This window comes from Phalaenopsis equestris, unplaced genomic scaffold (genome assembly GCF_001263595.1).
Source record: "Phalaenopsis equestris unplaced genomic scaffold, ASM126359v1 Scaffold000840, whole genome shotgun sequence".
NCBI classification, from domain to species: Eukaryota; Viridiplantae; Streptophyta; class Magnoliopsida; order Asparagales; family Orchidaceae; genus Phalaenopsis; species Phalaenopsis equestris.
The window spans coordinates 2,086,639-2,090,898 of record NW_018165280.1 but is presented as its reverse complement, the minus strand read 5'-3'; positions in this window follow the sequence as shown (position 1 = coordinate 2,090,898).

The following is a 4,260-nucleotide window of genomic DNA, read 5'->3' as shown; positions in this document are numbered from 1 at the left end:
TATGTATGTATGTATGTATGTATGTATGGATAAATATACATACATACATATGTATGTATGTATGTATGTTTCTATGTATGTGTGTTTGTATTTGCATACTCAAATCAATTGGTCGGGCATCTGCTTGTTAGTTGTAAGTCCCCTCTGGGCTGGGGTTCGATTCCCTGCTTTGGTCTGGGCTTCGATTTCCCCCGATGGAGGGTGTGGTACTCGAATAGTTAGGTGCATCGGGGATGGCCGGGGCTCGTATAATTGCCTCAGGTCATTCCTTTTTAAAATCATATATATATAGAAAGTCAAATATATTTGGATAATGCTTATACAAACTATATATCTATATATACATACATATACATACATACATACATATACATAAATATACGTGTATATATATATATATATATATGTAATTTTAGAAAACTATGAAATCAAACTGACCTCATATTTTTCGCAGTTTAAATGAAAGAGCACTCTACCTCAAATCTTGTATCTATCCGAGGGATATACACAAGACTTGAGGATGAGACTCAATCAAATAAACTAGGAAAAACATATGACATCCGTTTATGTATGTATGTACGTATGTATGTACGTATATAAAGGTATGTACGTATGTTATGTACGTATATAAAGGTATGTACGTATATAAATGTATGTACGTGTGTATATATATATATGTATGTATGTATATATAGATATATATATAGTTTGTATAAGCATTATCCAAATATATTTGACTTTATATATATATATATATATATATGTGTGTGTGTGTGTGTGTGTGTGTGTGTGTGTGTGTGTGTGTGTGTGTGTGTGTGTGTGTGTGTGTGTGTGTGTGTGTGTGTGTGTGTGTGTGTGTGTGTGTGTGTGTGTGTGTGTGTGTGTGTGTGTGTGTGTGTGTGTGTGTGTGTGTGTGTGTACGCACGCGCGCGCGCACACACACATACATACATATGGAATCGCTACTTTTCAAGATGGAAAAATGAATCTCAGTGTCGATGATCCATTGAGTCCATTCTACCAGCACCATTGGCATACTCGAGGAATATTGTTGCTTTCTCATATCTTAACCGGTGACGATTATGGTTCTTGGACCAGAGCAATGTCTATTGTGCTATCAGCAAAGCATAAGTAGGGATTCGCTGAAGGTGCCATCAACAAACAAGAAGGTAATAACACAGATCTCCTTAACTCTTGGACGTGTAATAACAACATTGTGATTTATTGGATAAGCAAATGGTTTTTAAATAAATTTCACCCAGAATTTTACACGCCAAAACAATGATGTGTGAAACGATCTTAGGAACCCATTCCAACAAAGATGGACCTAAAATCTTTTAGTTGAAGTAAGAATTGATTAACCATAAACAAAATGAAAACACTGCTAGTGTTTATTTCACCTAACTGACAATATTTTGGAAAAACCTGAGTAATTTTTGGCCATCTTGCGCCTACAAACAATATATGCAGAGGGATAAAACCACTCAATGATCATTATCACGCGGAGTATATCATATCCTTCATTTCAGGACAGATTCTTCTAATGGATCCATTTTCCTTCTATAAATTGTATTTCTCCTTAATTTCCTCGGAGGAGCGGCAGCGATCTATTGACAGTCAATAACCAACAAAGGGGCAGAATGTGATGGCATCAAAATTCCAATCCCAATAACTTCAAGGCTAAAAAGAGACATCGCAATGGACATACAAAAGAATATTGTTATAAACTACATGGTTACCCATTGGGATACAAGTTGCGATCAGCCAAGAATGAAGATCCACAAACCAATCAACTCTTTACTACAGTAGGTAACACGTCAAAGGAGAACCCAATTCCAACGCAAAGTTGTGATTTTCTGTTCAGACAATGTGCTTGAGCTAAACCTTATAGACTGCTTTCATGAGCAAGGTGCTTTAAATCAATATTTTGGTGTCAACACACAACAAAACGCCATTGAGTGAAAACATCAGCGTATATTAAATATTGTAAGAGCACTCTATTTCAATCAGAAGTTCCAATTAGGGTTTTTACTGAATGTGTGCTCAGTGCAATATTTTTTATTAATCGAACTCCTTCATCACTTCAAAAATTGAAGACACCATACAAACTTGTTTACAAAACACTAATTGAATATGCATTACTTCATGTATTTGAATGTTTGGCTTTTGCTTCAACACTTTAATCAGATCGTACCAAATTTAAACCATGTGTTAGGATGAGTATCTTTATATGGTCCACTCCAAAAATAAAATGATATAAATTATATGATGTCATGAACAAGCAAATATTTGTGTCATGAGACGTCTTCCGTGAAGACAAATTTCATTTCCACTTGCCCCATGTGAATGAAAACTCCACAAAATGACTTTTCCCATGTGACCTTGCCCATTCCCGTATATGAAACCTCTATGCCCTCAACAAACAATCTGCAAACAGTCATACCCTTTCCTTCTAGGGAACCAGAGGCAACTCGAATGCAATTTCTGAGACACTATACCATGATTGTCCACCCACCAAGCTACCTAAGAGACTTTTACAACAACCTCTTGTCTAACTCTATTCCCAATTATGAGACTGACTTGCCATATCCTTTAACAAATTATCTATCCTATTCATCTATACTTTAATCCTCACCGCAAAATATCTTCCCAAATGGAACCTAAACATAATCATGAAGTAGTACATATTCTTGCTTGGTAGAATGCTATAAAAATTGAACATAAAGCTCTAGAAATGAATCACAGTTGGTTTGTTGTCCACTTACTACCCGGAAAACAATACATTGGTTGTAAATAAACATACAAACTTAAATATAACCCTGATGGAGCTATAAAAAAATATAAGGCCTGCTTAGTAGCAAGGAACACACAAATCAGGAACGGGTAGACTACTAGGAAACATTTTGTCCCATGGAAAAAAATGGTCACCTGAAGCTTCTGTTAGCCTTGGCCCCTATGTAACAATTGGAAACTCAACCAATGAGATGTTAATAATGCTTTTTGTGCGCGGAGAAATTCATGAGGTAGAATATATGGATTTTTCATTAGGATATATCAATCAGGGGGAATATGGAATCGAATCAAGAAAACTTGTTTGCAAACTTCACAAATCCATATACGGGCTTAAATGGGCTTCTAGATAAATGGAAATCCAACTTAGATTTACATAATCTAAATCAGATTACCCATTCTTTACAAAAGGAACCGAATTAACTTTTATTTCACTTTTAGTATATGTTGGCGACATCATTATAGTTGGTCTTTGCTTAGGGCCCATTTGGGGCAGCTTATAAGTGCGACAGCATTTTTTAAAACGCCGTATAATCATTTGGTTTGCGCGTTTTTTTAAAACGTTGTCTGCCGCGTTTGGATTTTTACACTAAAAGCAGGCCGCGAGTTGACCCCCACAGTCGACTCGTGGACCGCGTTTCAGGATAAGCTGATTATCTTGAAACGCACAAGCTGCCCCAAACAGACTTAATCTCAGTCACCTCTCTAAAATCCCTTCTTCATAGTGAATTTCAATTAAAATATCACAGCAAACTTCAGTATTTTTTGGGTCTCAAAATTGCCAAGTCCTACATTGGAATATTCTTATTACTTCATTAAAATCTCCAATTATTATAGGATATTCTTGCAAGCAAACCAAAACACACTTCAATGGATCCTTGTAGTTGGCTTAATGATACCCACAACAATTTGCTTTCAAACCCATCGCCTTATAGACATTTGATTGGACAACTCCTATATTTGACACTATCACCAGATATTACATTGGTTGTTCACGGCATGAACCAATTCATGCACAACCAGAGAGCACACACATGTTAGCTGCACATTTATTTCCTACACTGCCTTAAATCTATACTTGGACAAGGTCTATTTTTCATGGCCACTCCATGTTCCCAACTAAAAGCCTTTTCTAGCTCTGACTGAGGATCATATCCAGTCACTCAAAAGTTTGTTGCTAATTTTTTTATTTTTATGTAACTCACTCATCTCATGGAATGCAAGGAAGCATCACATAATATCACATTCCTCAGCCAAAACGGACTATAAAGCCCTGAGTACCACCGTCAATGAGCTGCGATGGATAGAATAACTTTCTAAATGATTTTGGAGTTCAAATCTAGTCACCAACACAACTTTTCTGTGGCAATCAAGCAGCCATTCACATTGCCACAAACCTGGTGTTTCACAAAAAAATCAAGCACGTCTAGATTGACTTCCATTTTGTTCGGGACAAGGTTTCCATGGGCT